The 20,803-nt window shown below is 39.9% G+C and overlaps 1 protein-coding gene across 6 annotated transcripts in view; it reads left to right on the forward strand.

Moving 5' to 3' along the window:
* The window catches only part of LOC126868011 (1-phosphatidylinositol 4,5-bisphosphate phosphodiesterase epsilon-1-like), a 130,697-nt gene that overhangs the window by 46,004 nt on the left and 63,890 nt on the right, over positions 1-20,803 (forward strand). For all 6 annotated transcript variants that reach the window (XM_050623132.1, XM_050623137.1, XM_050623133.1 and 3 more), the window contains one exon: positions 18,856-18,932. The gene's annotated coding sequence lies outside the window, so the exon portion shown is untranslated. The remainder of the gene's footprint in view (positions 1-18,855; positions 18,933-20,803) is intronic.

A 20,803-nucleotide genomic window follows, 5' to 3' on the forward strand; every position in this document is an offset into this window, starting at 1 on the left:
ATGATAAAATCTGTAGCAGAGCTTAGTTATTCTCTTAACTAGAAATGAAAATTTCTCTTTTAAACGATAACGATATTTGCGTTCGTAACAACACGAATCATTGGAAATACAAATATCGTTGCTTCGGTTTTCCGCAAAGTAAATTCTACCGAGAAATATCGGGATTTTTCCGACATTGGCTTGATTTCGGCTTTTCTCAAAGGATTTACGTAAATTATTTGAACGACGGTCGTCGGTATAATTTCGAAAAGTTCAATTCGTTCGTACGGTGTGAAAATTCTAGATATCCTTCGAGGATAGGAGAGATATAGCGGCTTTATATTTTTCCTCGCCATTTCTTTCCAATACCGAATTGTCTCGAGTGTATCTTCGACGGCATGAGAAATGGTTTAGACGAAATGAAAAATGGAATGCTTTAGGAAGAAATTTTCCTGTAAAGGGACGTCGATGAGAAACTTTCGCGCGGTATATTTTTATTCGAATATCTTATTACACGTACGTACATGTCGCTTTTTATACGTATGTACGTATTAACACGGTTCAACGAAGGACAGCTTTTTCATCGTCGTAAAGTTCGAAGATGAATCGAACGAGAATTACTCGATAGGAAGAGAAAATCGTTAAATCGTAAAGTGAATCGTAAATTGTTAAGGGATGGAAAAGGCTTTTAAAAGGACCATATACGTACGTATCGGGGAAATTTGTTTACAAAGGTCGTTAAACGGTTCTCCGTAGAAAGCAAGTTCGAAAGCTTTAATCGTTGTATTTGAAAAGTCTGTTGCGCAATCTGTGCAGCGAGAACAACGAAGTAAATTAATTTTTCTTAATTATTCGCTCGAGAGCGTACAAAAGTACCGCTCGAGAGGAGATTCTTCTAATACGTAAATAACGCCTCTATAAACACGTTCCGCGAATAAAAATTGTCCTCCGAGTACGATAAATTTGATAATTTCCTAGGAAAATCTCTCGGATCGTCGCACGCAAGAAAACGTGGATAGAAACGCGATACACGGAACACGTTGCACGGACTAATTGTAAGGGTTTATAAATCGTTTGAAACGCGAACCGGCCTATCGATCGGTCGACTCGATCGAAATTTACGATGCGCCGAACAATAAGCGTAGGAAACGTGCCTACGTATCGTAACGCGAGAAAAGCAAGTTTCCGATTGTTTGCTTCGCGTTATATCGAGAACAACTTTCGTCTCTCTGTGAAAACACGTTTGCATTCGCTGATAGCTGCGACAAAGGCAATGCTTTTTTAACTTCCTCTCGTTGTTTTGCTCGCGATATCAAAGTTACGGTTACGCGACAAACTGCTCGTTCCTACGTGCCCTCCTCGCTGTTCTTGCTCCTGCACTCCGAAGGATTCTAGGAGACGCAGATCGCAGGAGTTTCGTTGTTAGTCGGACGTTTTACCTTTCGGGACCGTATCCCATTTCCTGGACTATTGAAATACGTCTTCGCGGGATGTTGCGCTTCGCGCGTACTTACGTACATATATAATATCAACATATATGTAGATAGGAACTAATAATCGAACGCAACTATCGATACAGCGAGTGTTTGAACGTGTTTGATTGAAACGCGAATATAAACTGATTTCTTCGATCTCGCTGTCGAAAAGTATCTCCGGTGGTTGGAAAGTATCTTTTCTTTCTCTCTTTGGCGCTAGGATCACAGGTCTGGTCGGAAAATCTGTTAACTGGAGTTCCAGGTCTCGAGTTTCTATTTTTGTCTAAATTAGAAGCTAAAGACGCGCGCGTAGGCGATAAAGTCGTTCCTATTCTATAATTTGCTATATACAATATGCAAATTTAGTTCCTGGATAAATCGACGGTCAATTTGCTATTAACTCGTCAATTGTCCTCTCTCTCTCTCTCTCTCTTTCTCTCCTCTCTGTTTCATTCGTCCAACTATCGCTCGCAATCTGCTCTCATATCGTTTGCCTCTCATCTCGTTTACATTTGCTAACGTTCTATTTCTCTCTAACCCTTTGACGCGAACTCGCTGCCTCTCGCATACCGTTACCGACATATCGAACGCGATTCCACCGTGAGTGAGCTATTGTCCGTACTAAATCGTTCCAATGGATTCACCGGCTTTATAAGTATCGAGGGTAACGTTACAAAGCACGGATCGGTGTCCTTTTGGGCGTACCGTTATGTACGCGTGGCATGAATGCATCGTATACGCGGTGCAATTGCATTTCTCGTAGGACGTTGTATCGGTACGCGTGTGTGCTCGCCTGTCGCTGTATGTCGCGTGTACGTGCACGTTGCGCACACGAGACGCCTCGCGTCGGTGTCGTATTTTCTGGGTCACGCTCTCCATTATCAAAGAATTCAGAACTTTCCGAGGTATACGGAGAACGAACGTAGATTCGTTTTTCAGCGAACGAAGAATTTCGCTCTCGACGTTTCGTGCGAGCAATTAAAAAGACTTATATACGTTACGCGCGAGTTCGGTGTTAACGAGAAAGGGCGAAGTAGGTGACGATAAATCGGAGAACGAGGGAGCGAGCGTTTTCCCATAGTTTCGGTGGAAAATGCGAAGAATCGTGGCACAGAAACGATGCTCCAGCTAGTAGAGGCATACAGCGTTGGTTATCCGCGTAACTCTTCGATATTTGCCATGTTCTTAAATGCGATCACGCGTCTTGTCGGTCGAGAATACCGAACGTTCGGATACTACGTACTCTTAGTTACATAAATGAACGAATTAGAACGAATTATACGTGATACGAAGTATAAGCGATGCTCCAAGAGCGTCTGCTTTTATTAATACACTTGCGCGTTTCATTTTTCCAACGCTACGCTTTTTACGTAACTCGAAGTCGTAAATCCCGAGTTTACCAAATTCCACTGCGATACTTTCGCGATTACACCGCGCTGCTTTTAAACGATGGCCTTTGTCGTCTTACGCGACGAACGATTTTATACGACTCTTCGAACGACTAATTTCTTCGATTCTTAAATTAGAAGACGCTGATCGTATACGCGTATCGTCGATCTTGGCAGATGCGGATCTCGCGAACGTTGCGAGGTGACGTCTCTTTTATACGAAGTCGCGCGTGACTTACGTTAGTCGCGAGTGGAAAAGAGGCCTAAATCCTGATGCGATGACACGTTTATGGTTCCGGCTATCGGCGATACGATGCCACGTCGTGCATCTCCTTTAGAGAGGTCTGAGAAAAGAACACGCTCCTAATATCGCCCACCCGTGATACGTATTTTGAAAAAGAAAAAAATATATATTTTGAAATGTACAGACGTTGCATCAACGTGTTTTATTTATCGCAACCGTAATACGAAATGCGCTCTTCTCGCTTAAAACCAACGTCACACTGGATTTGTTTATCGAAAAGACGTTCTACGTGTTTCAGATTATCTTATCTAGATGTTTTTGTAGATTAGTGACTATGTACGGTAAGTGACGGAATAATCGGGAACTACACGGAAACGAGTTCGAAATATAGAATGCGTTCTTATTCGACTCTTGGATTTCAAGCACGATGTAATTTCAAAAGAAATACGTAATACCGAACGCGGAAATAGTTTCATTTCGCGCCCGTGTATTTATAGTTTACGCGCTAGCGATATTAATACGTAATATGTAACAACTTGTTAAACGATAATATCGTTAACGTTTACAAATATCAAAGTACAAAGTACGTGAAGTAAATAGGAAAAGAATTACACAAATATTCGACCGTTCGCGTAAAAAGTTAACAGGTCGTAAATCTCGATTTTCTCAAAAACGAGTATCCATTGAAAATGTTTCATTTTACGATTTCGTAGCGTTTCGTTTCTTTTCCTCTTTACGCCAGTTACGCGATACCTCGTACAGAGTCGATAGTTGCGATACATGCTGCGTTGTTGAAAAAACTGTAGTGAAAATGCGTGTCTACTTAAAATCAACCAAACACGGGTACGTATTCTTCTTCGCTTTTTCTCCATCGATACTTTCTTCTCGTTCCTTTTTCTATATTTGTACAAATACGCTTTGACGCGGTCGCGAGGATCGTCTAGAACGAAGTCGTTTCACGTACAATTACGCGTCATTTTCTAATCGAATTACATCCTTCCAAAAAACAAACGAATATTCGAATACTTTTATTATCGTTAAAATAAAACGGCTAAATCGCGCAAAGACTTTATACGTTGTTGACGTCATCGAACGAGTATACACGTACGTATTTCGCTTCGTTGTTTAAGCATACTCCAAACTTTTATCACGATTTATATCTACCTTCGTAAAGAAGAGGTCACGAAAAGAAGGAGGGAGAGATTGTCGATATAACTTAGCCCCGAACGTCCTGAAACTGATTGCGAAGGGCGCGCACTTCCCATGGGGATAATGTGGTTTATAGACGGGGAAGAGAACGAACGAACGAAATACAGAATACAAAGCCCTACCTGTCTTGTCCATCTTTCGTCTCTCTTATCATCCATCATAAACATAATGCGAACGACCAACTCGCCTTTTTCTTAAACAAACACATACTTCTCGATAAGCTCGATAGATGTTTCAATTAAACAAAAGTTGCGTCACTGCCGTGCGGTAGATAGTCGAAACGAAGTGCTTTCGAATCGTGGAATTTTCAACGTTGTGACAAATTTGAGAAAGAAAATTTCACGATTATACTTGAATCTCGTAACGAATAAACTTTACAAAGAGAAAAGATCGGTTAGCGAAAGGGAAGCATACGTATTTTCTACGCGATCAAAAATCTCCTCTCGTCTCGTTTCGTTGCTTCTTTTATTCGAGTACGTGGCATTGCCGATCGTTGGTGTCAGCGACGTTTTACATAGTACGCGTTTCTTCGAACGTTTTGTCCTCGACAATTTAAACGCGTACACGCACTTTATCTCGTTGTTAATCCGATATTCGGTTACGTCGATAATTTCCACTCTACGTATTTATTGGAAAACAGCTGGTAATTTTGCGATTCGGTTCTTTCGGCAGGTATACGGATGTGTACATACTGTAATCTCGTGGTACACATGTTCGCATTATCGATCTTGCCAACATCAACCTGCGGCCGCTCTTAAAGCACTGTCAACTACACGGCTCTTTAGGCACGCAATAGCAGGCGAATTTTTAGAAAGTCGTGTTTTAATTTATTAATTTTACCCTGTATTCGCGAACCGTCCACTCCTAACTATATTTATAAACCGTCGAACAGATGTCGTCGTGCCAACGCCGAGTCCCTTGTTTTATTTTCTACGAAAGAAAAATCGAAAATTGCCGAACAGATTCCTTCGACGGGGAGGTAGTTATCGCGAAAGCGTTACGCGACGCGTAACTTGTATTTTATACCTCGCTGTATGCGAAAAACGGCAAGGATATACGTACGTCGCTTGAACGTTCCGCGATAAGGATTTGCATCTTTGATATCGATATGACATTCGACACCTGAAATTCAATTTCAGTCGTGACGAAAATGAATTTCGTTCGAAATGAATACGTTGTTATCGTTATTATTATTATTATTATTATTATTGTACTAAACAAACATTTTAATATCTGCCTAGAATAGAACCCGTCTAGATGTAGTGTTATCACGAAACTTCTCGTTCAACTATCGTTAACAACATTTGACCATTCGCCCGAATGCAGCGCAGTTTTGCGTTCGTTTAAGCGACTTTGCCTGAACAAGCTTACGTTGCAGTTCGAGTAATGCATCCCAGATGTGCAAGCTCGTACATAACAGTCTCGTTTATTAATTAAAGCCAACATCAAAGTGATTTCATTATGAACGCACGGAATAATAGTGGATAAGTTAATTACCTACTTTCCTTACTGTCCTATCTATTCCATATATTTTCTTTATACATAATTACTCGTTATACAACAGATTTATTTTCCACGTTTGGTTACGTAATCGATTCGATGCGATAGATTCGGTTTATTCGTATCGTTTACGCGTCCTACGCGTCGTTTAATCTAAAAAAAATCGAAGCTAGGCGAATCAAACGGACTTTCGGCGAACTAAAAAGATGGATTCAAATATGTTTCTTCTTGGTCCTAGAATTTACACCCAAATGTGTACGTATAATCGGTCGTTCGATGATTTTAAAATAGAAATACCGCGAATACGAAGACCGTGCAGAAGTTGAAGCGTAAGTGCGTAACGCACGCGTACGCACATGCGCGATAAAGTACGTGCGTATATACTCGCGATAAGATGTCATTTTATTTTTAACGAAGAAAATTTATTCCACGATACATCGAAAAATATTAAAATACGTTACTTTGAATCGTGCATCGTATGAATAACGTAATAAGCAGATAAGATTATAGATAAGGAAAGTAGGGAAATTTTGTCAGTCTCTGCAGAAAATCTAATACGCGAGGAATACTTTCTAATACGAAAGAGAAAAAGTATATCAAGCGTGCGACTGATATCTTTATTGATTTTCCACACCCATATATTAACGCGTGAGTGGTTAAACGAATCGTTTTTGTCAGAACCTCGCGCTTTGGACGTTATATGGGACGTTACATGTTCTTTTGCGTGTTAAACAAGCGATATAAATTGCGTGGATATCCGCTATAGTTCGAAAATCTTGGAACAATTATTATATTTTCTACGAAACCGTAACGAATCGAACAGCGATCGAGAGATTACGTAATTCGACGCGTTATATTGGGTTTTACGCGAAGATGGAAAATATCGGTACGTTAATTTTAGTAAAAAAAAAAAAAAAAAAAATGCATGGATCGTAAATTTCATAATCTACGTATCGCGTTGTTAGTAATAAAAGGTATCCCGAGACTTTCGAACGGAGAAGAATTTTGTACGTAAATATTTGTCGAACTCGTTCGAGAATGATCTCGTTTGCTCGTTTAGATGGTTTTGGATGTTTTGCCAATGTCTCGCTTAATTCTCGCGAACGCAATCCTAATCCCGAGCTATGAAATCCTAAACTGGTTTGTTTGTAACGTTCCAGCAAAATAGGCGACACGTCCTTTGCTTCCGTTTCAACGACAGCACAGACTCGCGAATTCGCTGCGGAAATTTTCCAAGTTACGAAAGTAGTAAGAAGTTTGGAAATTTCACGAGTGGGCGCGTTCCGAATCAGAAGCTTTTTCCACGATGAGACGTTCTCAGCGTGTAATAGTCGCACGCTCCTTTTCGTTTGTTTTCTTTGCGATTCTTGAGATCTTTGGAACAATCGCGGGTTTCTTCTAGTTTCTCGTGCTACTTCGCAATTTGAGTAATTCTTCTCTCGAAAGGGGCCGTATTTCACCGACGAAGCCGTGTTTCTAGAATATATTTCAGAGCAAACGAAGTAAAACGTAGTTTCGCTTTAAAAATAAAACGTTCGTGGTAAATTCGATTAATTTTCGCGTGTTTCTACGTACATGGATGCGACATAAACGGATAAAAGGATAGACTGTAGGAAGCTAGTGCCTATATCGTATAAGACGGAAGATGGTAAAATTTATTTTCAACTTTGAAAACGACAACGAAAATTACTTTGCGCGTTCGTTGCCTGTAACGCGATTCGCGATACGCTGCACCGTTCGATGCGAATAAAATAACTGCCGAGCGACATAGGACTCGCGTTCGACCAGACATCTGTCCATTTTGTCGAATGCTTCGATGAAATATGCAAAATTCTGCGAGCGAAGTTGGACGTGACATTGTCGAGTGTTGCGATGTCGCTAAAAGGGATTGATCGCTATTAGCAACGTATAGACGCGCGTCCAAACTTCTTTCCATTGTAATCTCTGCCAGTTTCATTGCGGCGGTCTAAACTCTAAACTCTAAACACCAAACTCCAATCGTCGAAAATCGTAGGTCCGGTGGTATTGATTTCCGTCGTGTCACACGCGTTTCGCGAACCGAAAATGCATTAAAGCATTTAATAATTTAGATGTTACGATGTTGCGTGTTTTAACGTTGGCGTGTTACTACAAAATCAAACATTCCTCGTTTAATTATTAATTTCAATATTTTGCAGTTCTAATACGATGTGAAATATACATATTACATTACATAAGTATAGATATAAATATAATTACTAATAATATGATTAATTTTATAAAAAATAGCGTAGGTAATGAATTTACCGGACAAAATGCGCGTAGTTTACGCTTTACACCGTCGGAAAACATAATCGATGTTCCATATAATCTTTGTTACTCGTAGCACCACTATACCGTATCGTAATTTATTTCACGTATTAACGTATTTCTTAACAAATTTCATAAGGCTTTGCTATCTAAAAGCAATCTTCCACTTTGTCTAGCATTAACAATACAAAAGTATTTCCCTTGTTATCGTTTATCGGAAACAATTTAAAGAAAATACAGAGCGTAGTAACTATATACAAATTGCAGCTTTTTCTAGTCGAAACATTGAAATTTATTTACAACGTACTTACTTATTAATTATCGTCAATTATCGAATTATTATCGAATTAATCGCTCGCGAAGAGACGACTTTCTTTCCTATCTTCGTTTATTTCGTCCTCTTTTTTCATTTTAATCTTCCGCTTGTCACGTTTCGTTGCGAAAGAGAAAATATGCTATTTCGTTTAAAACCGTAATTTACGCGTTCGACAAACTAATTTCACTAATTGACAACAGTTCGTACCAAAGCGAGGAGTAAATATAGACGAGCTACGTAGATATATCGCGACTGCACGAGTACCTTGTTCGTCAAATATGCCTGCTGCGGAACGGCGAAGAAAAGCGGCCAACTCCGGTTAATAACATAAATACGTACAGGGTTAATTTACGCGCAAAAATTTTCTCGCTTCGTGGAAACTATTCCCGTCGTTTACCGATGCATCAGTTTGGTGCACGAGACAGTTTATTAATTACGGCATAGTGACCTCGATCGTTACTCCTTTAATTATTACGAAGTTGGCGCGTACAAAACGATGCTTCGTCAAAGAAGTTTCAGGAAAATTATTCGCGGTTGCGTTAAATTCCTACGAAACGAAAGGAGCATCGGGCTTGTGTTTCGCCGCCGGATCAAAGCGATACAGCGATCGCTTACGTCTTACGTAACGAGCAAATCGAAACGCTTGGGATCAGAGTCGATCCTTAATTAGAGCTACGTAGGTCCAACCATGCTGTCTATTCCCTTCGAAAAATACGTCGTTCTGCCCTTTGACGGGATATATATAGAGATAACGAAGTAACATTTCCTTTCCAGATCGCTGTTCCATTACGACCAATTTTGGCATTTATATCGTTAGACTTGTCGTCGTATTTACTCTTTGGTTCCGCGTATTCCGTAAACAAGTAAATTTCACGAACGAGAACCAAATTTTTGCCGACTAGCGAATTTTATCACCGATACGCGTAAAATATGCTCGATGGAATTACGCCCTGTGTAAGATCAGCGGTTTTCCTAACGTTTACGAACAGCAGCCTATGTCCTACCCTTGGCCATCTGCGACGTCTCCACACCTCTGCGAATCGCTCGAATTTCCCGGGCATGTGCCAAATTCCAAGTTAACTATAGCGATGCGCGATTTTTTTTTGCCAACGTTGCCGCCGGAATTAATTTTGGGCAACCGACGAACGCGAACAACGAACCGATGGGCGATCGAACGCGCGTTTAGTCCCGAACGGTGAACTATGAACGTCGCTGTCCATTTGCCGGGCTATTTGTACGCCCAACTATTTGTTTGAGCGATCGAACGATCGACTCGCACCGACCGTTGTCGAAAGGCCATTCCGTATGTGTTGTTGCAAGACTGGCTCGATCGAACGTTGACGCAAGCGTTCCGTCCTTCGACGAAAACGTTTGTTTATCGAGTCAAGCGCTATCGACGCCAGCCTGTCGACGCTGTCTTCTAGACCCAAGGAGGACAATAGCGAGGTACAAGCTCGACTCTACTAACCGCAACCTTGCAACTTTGCCACTTTAAAAATATCCTTAGTTAAGGACTCTCTGGCATCCCACGTAGCGGCAAAGTCGCACGGGACGAATCGGCGAACAACCGATCGACTTTGCTTCATTTTTTCAAGCGAAATTAGCTCCGATCCGACAACGGCCGATTCGAGAACTGCTCCTCGGTTTCGCGAGTTCGGTCGAGGAGCTGGACCGTTGCGGTCGTGCGAAGCGAACCATCGCGCCACGTGTAACCGCAGAACGATACAGAATTCAACGAAAATTCCTCTGAATCTAAACGTCGAATAAAATCTTCTTGAAACGTCTCTCGCTGCTATACTTGTAGAATCAGGGCTGACGAATTTCTTCCCCGCGTCGTGCGTCGCGCACAACCTGCCGGTTTGTCCATCGTGATCGCGTGTAACGTTCAGAGCGAAGAAAATGTTGGTGAAACTATAAGGTTTTAGTAACTGACTCTCATCGAATAAAGTTGCGGAGCGTAGGAGTCAGATAGATACGGGGATGGTGGTTTTTTTGTTCCTCTGCGAACCGAGTAGGACCAAAGGTCGCGCGCGGTTCGCGGCCGCCAGTCTATCTAGAATCCAGAATCTACAGCATCGCGAATCCTTTTTACTTTATACGTCTTTAGCGTTTCTTTCGTTGCGTTCAAGGTTACAGGGGGCTGCCAAAACGGTGTGTCAGCCCTCGTTCCTCCGTTGGCTGTTTATTTCGCTTTCTCTGACAGCGTGCATACGTCTTTAGCCCGTGGAAGATTTTTCACAGCGAGGACTTTTCCTTTTAGATATAACCACCGACTCTGCGAATCGTGACGCGTATCTCGTTTTTAATTGATTCTTCGGAAATGCCGAATTTATCATACCTTCGACTACCGAAGACGAGGGGCACGAAAATCCCGAGACTAACTGGTTATACGTTATCGTTCCTTACGAGTCTTTGCAACAAAAATGCAGAACTGGCACCCGAACGGGCAACGACACGATGCTAGAAAACAACGCAAGGTCGATGACTATCGGGCAGAGCGCCAATCGAGTTTGGCAGCTGTTAGAAGAATCCACCGAGTTTTTCCTTCGTATTTTCGCCCGTGTGTCTCTACCGAATGATGGAATTTAGATTAGTAGTTCTTCGCGAAGGATAGGAGGATAGGAGGATAGGAGGATAGGACGAGGATATTATTGTTCTTCGGTGTAACGATACGGTCTAAACGACGACAAAAGGGTTTACGATGTACGGTTTGCAACTGATCGATTCTCTAATATCGCTAATACGATAACGATACGATATTTTCTAATAATCTATAGGATTCAGCAAGAATAATTAAAACTTCAGATCGGTGTGCGCGACTTAATCCGTCCGAGAAGGGAGGAGACAGTGACGATCGTAAGAAACGTAAATGTATAAGAAACGCGTGCGTGGAAACTGAGAATCGGCAAATTGCCAGGACTGTGATCGAACGTGGATGCACGTCTCTTGTCGGCACAATCGTATTACCGTCTGAAACTTGATTAATAGTCCGTCGCGGCATACTACCGATAACGTCGAGAAAAGGATGGCATAGTTAACATCATGGTCACGTACGTACCTGTTTGCATAGCAAAATAATACCGTGTTACCGCAAACTACTTGCGCGCGGCGGAGCTTGCTACGCGAATTCCCGTTACGCTTTTTCATTTTCTTCCTTCGCCTTGCCGCCTGCCAGCTTGTCCAACCGGCTGTTTGTTTCCATCTTCGTCCTCGTTTCCGTTTCTTTTCCTCTTCCTATTAGGAACTACGAGTCAGGAAATTTGTTCCACTTTGAGGAGTATATCAACACGCGTCGCCGAACAAGCGGAGAATAGCGCAGAAATCCGAACCGATTCTAATAACTGAAAGCGATTTGTCTTACCGCGCTGAGAACGCGACCTACGTTGATTCGAACAGCTTAAGGGACGTTAAAATGCTAGCGTAGATAAGTTGATCGATCAGAGGCGATGAATAATCCTGGAGCGTAAAAAAGGAACGTTGTTTGCAGAGCGAAGGATGGAGCGATTTTAATATGAAATCCTTCTTCGCGCGAATTAAAGGAAAGCTGGTTTGCCGACGCGCGGTTTAAAAAAGAATTGGGTCGATCGTTTTATCCTTTTCGTATCTCTGTATAAATAGATTATAAATACTTTCGCATTATGGGACCGTAGCTGTGTACGTATGTCGTTAGAAGATTAAAATATCGATGAACGTTTAATAAATTCCAGCAAATCGGATTATCAAGAACGTTTATTCGCACTCCAAACTGCGTTATTCGTCGCGTATACGCCACGCGAAATTTATTGCCAGTGCGGTTAACGTATTTTTCTGGAAGTAAAATATTTTTGCGCGTTCCTGAAAGCTCGTTCTTCGATGGTACGGAGATAGAGGCAGGACTCGACGGAGGTTAATAAGAGCGCATTTAGTTGGAGTTCCTTGGCTATATAGAATTTGTCGGTGCTTGTCCGTCACCGTTTCGGCGAATACGACGTCGTAGTTCTCGCAATACAGCTTTTCCGCTTTCGCTTTATTCCTTCGGAGGGAAATAAGCGATCGATCGGTATCTTTTGTCGGGACAAAAGTTTTGCGAATCGGAGAAGAAGCTGACTCCATAAAATGGTATAAACGCTGGATTCGTTCGAAACTCGTCGAACCGAAGAAATTGGTATGGCGGTAATCTCGTCCAAACTACCGATTCCACGATCGTTTGATCGATCGAGGATTAAAAGAGAACAGGAAATCGAAACACTTCCAATAGGATCGATGCACTTTGTACCGCAGAAATTTCGATTATTCCGATCATAGAGATCGAATAGAACGAAGTTATTACGTAATAAATCACGAGCTTCGGATCCTGGCAAGTTTTTGTTTTTTTTTTTTTTTTTTTTTTTTTTAAATTAATCTAACGTCCGTTTCCGCAACGTTCAAACTTTCCGAGAACGTTGCCGTGGATTTATCGAGTATTAAATTTTGCGTCGAGTCGAGAATTCCGCGATAAATTGGCCGGTTCGCGGCGATCTTGTTTGGTATCCCTAAAGTGGCCTAAAGGACGAGACAAGCCGGTTAGACCAGATGAGAATTTCTTAAAAAGCGTTCCAGTTTCCGCACGATATTTATCGCGATATAAAGCACGCGAGTTTCGGGGCGAAATCGAGCAGCAACTTTAGTCTGGAACCGAGTATGTGCTTCTTACGCTGCTGCAACTTTCGCCCTCGCCCCGACCAGTTCGCCTTTCCTTTTTCTTCTCCTCGGGTTATTCTCTTTCGCTAAGACTTTGCTCTTGGCCAGAAGCGTCGTAGTGCTTCGGCCTCGACGCGTTTCCCAACCGATTTTATATCGTCTATCGCGAAAATTTTTCTCGACAAAAGGAACATACCACTTTTCGACGAGATCTTGATTTACGTTAAAATTACGAAACTTTGGATAGAGTCGTTTTCGTCCGTGTACCGCGTATTTCGTTCGGAAAGCTTCGGATTACCCTGCATTTCGCTAGTTTGATAATACTCTTAAATCGACTGTACGATTTACTCCGTTCAAAGTATGTACAACGGTTAGAAACTTGGTTAAGCTACCCGGGCAGCGAGGACGACAGACTTTTGCGAAACTCGGATTGATAAATTTATAAGTACACTTGGAGACGAAGAAAATACATCGATTCGGATGATTTTTACTTTGACCGAAAATACTCGTTTTCGAACGACTTACGCCTATCCGTTTATCTTGAAACGACGTTTGTTACGTAGTGATAAAATTTGGAAATTTTCGTTCGTCCAAGATAACCGTTCGACAAAGATACGCAAAGATTACGAGAAAGATAACGAAATAACGATTGTTTTAGCCCGCGCGCGATCGTTCGGCCAACGGTGTGAAGAAAAAAAAAGACTGTCGTCGATCGGCTGTACCGAAGCGTTCTTTGCGTTGTATTAATTTTAAAATTCTTGCGAAATCCCGGTCCCTCCTTCCGGTTCTTGCATAAAAAAATGATATTTAAAAACGCGCTTCTTCGTCGGTTAGGCAAGAATTTCAAACATCAGCGAGAAAAATACTTCGCTTAACTTAATCTAACGTAATCTACGCGGTCCGATAGAAAGCGACCAGGGAGACGATGCTGGCGGAATACAAAGTCAATTTCGTTGACGTTGACCGTGGCAGAATGTTAAGTTACAATTACGAACAAGATTACGACGCGAGTTGGTTGCCGCGCACCTTCAGCCTTTATCTCGCAGGCGATTTTCTTCTTCGAAATTTCTATTTCGCTTTCACGCGTAGAAATCTTTCGTGCCATGTTTCGTTTTCAAGAAACCTGATTATACGAGTACGACATGCAGTTTACGCTCTTAACATTTTTCTTCTAAACGGTAGATTTACGTACGACGGATCTAGGATGTGAGAAAATTCGACTATTACTTTTTACGCGTGTACACGTAATTTTGAACGGGTTTCTCGAAATCTGCCACGATTTTCACGTAATAACGAGACTATGAACGCTTTCAAGTCGATGTTGGTTGTAGCCTCTTTTTATTTTACATAAAAGCGATTATATCGAGACGAATTTAACAAATTTAACGAATTCAACGTATTCTACGTATTCTTATATTCTAGAGGAGTACGCGTGATCGGTTAATAAACGATGTAAGAAGAAAATAACGTCACAATTATAAATTTGCGAGCCTGACAGAGGGAATGGAGGGTTGAAATTACAGAGAAATTGCCCGAATATACGCAAGATGTCGGATATACGGGAAAATTCGCATAGCGCATTTACTCGAGGGGAAAAGAAACGACAGAGAGGAAAGTTCTACGTTTGGTAAGCTCCAACTTCGCGTAAGGCCTTAGTTTTATCAAGTTAGGTGCACCGCCGCGCACAGAAAATGCAATTGCATCTCTCTTTTAAAATGGGATTATACAATTCTCATCTTGTTAAGCTGCTGAACTTTTTCTTCCGTTCTTCTGCCCTGTCCCGAATTGTGAAAAAAATCTGTGAAAAAGACATAGATACGCATACGTATATGTATATCGCGATGCTCTACGTTTAAATTGTTAATTGGAAATATATTACGAATCGATGATTCACCCACTTTGTACTTGTTGTTGAGCTTTGTTGTTGCAACAAGAAAGCATGCGTAATGAATTCTGTAAAATCGCAAAGTTTCGATTTTGACACGGAATAAAATTGACGTATTGCGTGTATCGGGAAATAATTGAGAGGGAAAACGCCTCGTAAGAGACAGTTATTCAAAGAGCAGCGCGTATCGGATGGTATGGTTTCTATTTCGTACATTGTTCGATCGATTCGATAAATTTTCGTGTTATCGAGGCAAAACTGTTTTGATATATTCTCGTTATTAAATTCTAACATTTTCATGTCGGAGTTACAAATTGACTGAAATTTTTGAAGCGAATTTGAGAGCGATATCGTGTCAGCCAGTCGAGCTGTAATTCTGTCAAATACGTCGCGCTAATGTATGCAATTGCTTTTCGGTGTTGAATTCGATTCATATAGCCATTTATTTCGTTATTTTACATATTTACCATCGTGGCGAGGGAAATATTTAGCGTAACGTTTCGTACACCATCGGGTCTTATATATTTTCAACGTAACAGGAGAAAGAGAAAGAAATAATCTGTTTTTCTACAAGAGACGATATAATATTCTAACTTGATGTAACATTCTATCTTCTGTCTGTTATAAATCGCGCTTTAAATACCCTTCGAGCATCGATTAGAAGCACCCTACCTTCTACCAAAGTTGGAATTTAAAGCAACGACGTATACGGCAAGAATTTACGTAGACTCGTAGGTTATCCGATGGGAATCGAATAAAAGTGTACGGAATAATTTCACTGTTGGCCCTGGTTCTTTCGTTCAAAAAATATTCGTGCTTCTTACTTGCATTCAAAGACTATATCCATGAAAAACGTTAAGAAAAAAGCTTTTCCTTTAGCCGCGTTTTACGTAATACTTTTCGCAATCGTTTCTATCGTAACGGAGAATAGCCGTATCTTATTCCTCTCTTTCTTCCCTTTATTCCGATATTCGCGTGCACTTTTTTTTTATGTTATTAGCGACTATGCTATATCAGCGGCATACGATTATCTTATTCTACGCGTAATACACGACCTACTTTTAATTAAACGATGGCGGTTGTTGCCTCGTATTAGACATTGTAACGTACTCGATGCGTGTTCGACATTGCCATTATATACGTATCGTGTTCCACCAGCATATTTCGGACATTTTGCCGCGATATGCCTGGCAAAGGCTCGAATATCCAACATATTCTAGATACGTAATTGGATTTCTTTGGCTGACAAGAAACGCGAACGAATCAAACGTTGACGTAATTTATTTTGACGCCGATTAAAATGATTTTTTCGGCAAAAGTACGTACCTTTGACGGCAACGTTATCGTCGGCGATATAACAGCAAGTCTGAATTTTTCCACGTTGTATTTCTTGATTCGGTCGTGGATTTCGCAAACCTTCCGAAATAGTGAAAATAATAAAGAAAATGTATGTTTTAGCCTTTTAAGCGCCAACTAATTTTACAGGTACGGGAGTCTTTCGCTTTCTTCGACGCCTCGATGCGTCCGTCGCGACGGAACGAAAAACGAAGAAAAAGGATCAAAGTATCTTCCTTTATTCTTTCGAGAATTACTGCTTTTTTACTTTTACCGAATCTTTTAACGCTAGTACGCTTCTGGTAGCAACGAAAATTCGTTGGCTCGTTTTTTTGAATAAACTTCAAAGCTCGTAGTACGGCACAAGCTTCGGTAGCGAAAACCGCGAAAAGATCGATCGGCTTTGAACGATAATTGCGAATCTCGTCGGTCGATAAGCGATCGTTTATAGGTACGCGATGCGCGTTTATGCAAATTTATATTTTTACGAACACGACCGAAAAAGCGAAATATAAATGGGAAGTTTCGTTTTCTAAATGTTACAACGAGTATTTTACCGTGGAAATTTTGTGTGTTTTTGTCGTACAGGTATCGTGTCTATTCGCTGGATTTTCCTTTTTGCACGCTTAAATTCGATATCGAGATTTGAGAAGAACGTGAAACAACAGGGTTCTGGAGATGTGTACGTATATCTATAGACAACGATTAGCTCCTTTTAAAGATCATTTGCATAAGAAATTTATACTTTTCATAGTAGAAACGCAAACACCCTTCTCGTGGTATCTAATGGAATGCAAATCGATTTGCAAGTGCCGTAACTATCCTTTTAGTGTAAATAGTTTAAAATACTTTCCTACTGCTTATATCCGCCATCGTGGACCATCTGTAAATGTTCCACTGCTCGTAAATACTCTATTTTCTTCTCACCTTCGGCGGTAGCAGGTTGGTTCTGTTTAATATCGCGGTTCTTAGATCGGTGCAATAAATTCTGTTTGCTATCCTAACTTTTGTGTCCTATTATCGTATACTATTTATAGACGTTAGCGACCTTAAATCAAAGCGTAGAAATGTTGAAACAAACGATAAGCAATTTTACGTGGTATTACGGCTTTCTATACTTTTATTAGGACGTATATTGGAACGAGATTAGCCGTGTAATTCTTCAAACATAATATAGCCACTTTATTTGATTATTTTCGAAAAGGTGATTGCAAGTTGCGAGAGACGGCTATATCGACAAGTTACTCCGTAAGCAATTAAGTTAAATCGGTTCTTTAATATCGTACGAGAAAGTTTCTTGGGGCCCCTTAATGGCGATTCTTTAATATCCTAAGCTGAAAATGTACAAAATGTGCGAGAGTAATACGTGTTTGATATCATTAAATTCGACGAACAAAATAAAACAGTTTTCTGCATTTTTCAAAAACTAACGCTTTCCACGATATTGATTTCGATAGTGGACGAATTTCATTCAAATTTATTTGCGCGTGTAATTTCGTAAATTCCATCGATAGTTAAGAATACTTGTTCGAACGTCATCCAAATTCAGATTCAAAACGGTTCAAACAATTGTGAACGATACTCGCGCGATCTCTGTAACGCACCGGATATCTACTTTCAAGATTCACGAAGAAAATTTATATTCCGTAGGTTGTATCGTATTATCGATTGATTATTATCGTCGCTTTAATTCCCTCGCCGGTGCGCTTCTCTCTCTCTCCCTCTCTCTCCCTCTCTTTAATAAGCACTCTCTGTTGTTACTTGGACAGTCTGCGACACAGAGAGCGTGCTATCGAGGAAAAAAGTGGACGGTAGAAAAATTCGCTTCTCGTTTACTACAATTTCGCTGCTTTTACCAAGGTCTTATTAACCGATATCGTTTACTTACTAATAGCTATGGCTTTGAAACAAGACCAGCAAAGTTATAACAGCTACTGTACGCTACAGCCTTTGATTCTGTTTCAGTTTCAGTTTCGAATAACTCTGTGAAATCGTTACTTTTACATTCTCTATGCTTTTCAGTCTTATTATCTACGATAGAATTACGAAAGTACAGCTAATAAGTAAATACGGTTAACGATTATAAAATTACTACGAGTATTTGTAGGCTTTTCGTTGATTTAATCGAACGCTTTTACGTTTACGAAAGAATTTAATAATATGCCATTTAGTACGAATTATTGCAATCGCTTCTTTATGATGCGTGTATTCGTTAAAAAACATATCGTTTAACGCGCCTTCCTCGATCTTTTTTTTAAAAACAAGAAAATCAAAAGTTGCAGAATTTTTTTTTTTAATTTTATAATTTTGCAGCCACGTCGGTAACCAATTTCCAGTGATTTATTTACAAGAGAACGAATATCCGAGCGTTTATGGTACTGTACACTATATAACAGGTATATAATGCGATTTACGGTGTATCGTAGCAAGTGAAAGAGGAAGTTATTAACAAGTAAAACGAAAGATGTGTTACGAAGCTCGTAAAAAATACGTCTGACAATATTCAAAGAAATTGGTTTATACGACAAGGATGGTATTGCGTAACGCGAGATAAATTTTGTGTCTTTTTGTCGCAGGTTACAAGTTCTCGTCGAAAGTGCACAAAGTATGGAGAAGAGACAGCGTTAATGTCGTCGGTATTAAATTCGAGAGGGTGAGTAAAATATTATTCAAATAACGCTTTGCCCCGCTAGCGAGAAAAAATCGTCCGCTCTATACATATGTATGTATTTAAAAAAGGTTTTTAAATACAGGATGGAACGGTAATCGTAGTACGAGCTGGCAAAAGATAAGTCGAAAATATACAATAACATTTTTTTCAAACGACGCCGCGTTTCCGAGAAAATCGAGTTTGAAAATTTATCAGGTACTCTTTACGTCGGCTAAGTACCGACTGATCGTAAATGAACGTTCGGCAAAAGTATACGTATAAATATAGCGATTATACGTACAGACGTGATCATTTTTTTATTATGAAAATGAATCTCCAGTTTTTTCTTATCGATATGACAACAGGAATAAATCAATACACATATATATGTACATATACGTGCATAATTTAAATAACATTATCATATTTTCATCGAAATACATTACAATTACGTACATTTTTTATATGACTGCCCTAAACTGTTCCTCGATGATATTTTTTTTAAGACGCGGCAAATCGATAAATTACCGATTTAGTTGCTAATACTTCAAAGTGCTTACCTCTGTACTTTGCTATACACGAAGAATTCTTTCGTTTAAGCGAACAACTTCGTACTCGTCTGTCTCCTTTAGCCCATATATTTGCTCGTTCTTCTTCTCTAGCTTCTACATTGTTCTTCCGCTTTAAAGAGTATTTACTCGTATTATTCCGATTTCTCTACGAATCACAGATTCCTGTTTTTTTCATCTCCTTGTTTTCGAACGTTTGAGTGCTTTCGAACGTTTACGATGTATTACTTAATTTTATCCTTCGTTTCTCTTACTAAATTCTCAAATTACTTGGCTGAATTTCGTTTGTTCGATTCTCATAGAAACTCTTTCGATAATTTTCTCAATTTATTTCTGTATACACGTAATATCGACATATCAACTGCGACATCGAGAAACGTTAAATTCGTATGACTCGTTGGGCCGAAGTCTTTTGATTCAATTTACAAAAAATAGGTAGATTTTTTAAATAGGATAAAGTTCCCAAAAAAAAAATAAATAAATAAATAAATAAATAAATAAAAGGGAATTAAATTAAATATAATCGAGTTTTATATATACGCCACAAACTTTCATCGAGTTGCTTTTCAATAAATTTCTAAATTTACTAACAAAAAATTACGTTAAAAAATCGATAATACAAAATTATACCTTCGTCGATAGCAGCCACGTGTAATAAATTTGACAAATTTCGTTAATTCGATGGAATTCCTTGAAACACGTAAATCTTACAGACACGCTGCGATTTATTCGTTGATTTACATATGTGACTAGTTGCAGCCATGTACTAAATTCCGTACTTTCCGAAACTGCCGACAATCAGCGTATGTATTCGCGAACACAAGCTGATCTAATTGAAGTGTTTGCACCGGTTCACGTAGACGTGTTTTGCCAACCAAATATCGTCACATTCCAACAGCTTCAAAATTTTGCGCTTGTTCATCGTTCGATTTTTCAGGAAATTCATTTAAAAGCAAGTGAAAATTCGTTTGTTAATTCGACTGATATTTCACATACGTGTAAGAAGAACAACTAACGACCGGAAGAATATTTTGTATCCCCGAACCTCGTTCATATTTAAACGGATAGCATTTATTCGACGTAAGAATATACCGATTAAATTGATATTTGGTTACGATCGACGAGCACAGTAACGTAGAAAAATTTCCATTGACAAGGAAAAAACAAATTTCTCGACTAATTTCGCTCTTCGAGCTCTCAAAGCATTTTCATTGTATTATAAACTTGCCATCTCCCGGTTATTAAACTCGTCAAAACCTGACTTAACTACTTTTAATAAAGAAAAAAAAAAACGATCGAGAATAC

This window comes from Bombus huntii, chromosome 7, assembly GCF_024542735.1.
Source record: "Bombus huntii isolate Logan2020A chromosome 7, iyBomHunt1.1, whole genome shotgun sequence".
Classification (NCBI taxonomy): Eukaryota; Metazoa; Arthropoda; class Insecta; order Hymenoptera; family Apidae; genus Bombus; species Bombus huntii.